The sequence below is a fragment of the Myotis davidii genome, unplaced genomic scaffold (genome assembly GCF_000327345.1).
Source record: "Myotis davidii unplaced genomic scaffold, ASM32734v1 scaffold1695, whole genome shotgun sequence".
Lineage (NCBI taxonomy): Eukaryota > Metazoa > Chordata > Mammalia > Chiroptera > Vespertilionidae > Myotis > Myotis davidii.
The window spans coordinates 71,340-71,759 of record NW_006286298.1 but is presented as its reverse complement, the minus strand read 5'-3'; positions in this window follow the sequence as shown (position 1 = coordinate 71,759).

Here is a 420-nt window from a genome sequence, read left to right as displayed (position 1 = left end):
CTGGGCTTTGGACAGGCAAAGGCAAGCTGCAGGGCTGCTTCCTGAGGTGTAGCTTACAGGGCAGGCCTGGCAACCAAAGGTCTGGGTGCAGGTCCCACGTCATGCCGAAGTCCACGGGCCGTTGGGTGCATGACGGGAAGGCAGAAGGCAGGAAGCGTCTGGCTCTGGCTGGGCTTCTGACCGGCGGCATGACCTTGGCCTAGTCACCGGCCCGGTCTCCTGGCTGTTGAATGAGGGGCTCGCACCAGCCAATCCCAGTCCCCCCCAGCTCAGAAACGTGGCTGCTCCGTGCAGTCGCAGAGGAAGGGGCGTAATAAACCTAGAGAAGAAGGGTGGCCAGTGATTAGGGGGCCAGGAGAGGCAGGAGTGGGGGGCGTGAGGGAGGAGGGGGGGGCATCCCAGGGCCTCAGGGCGTCTTCT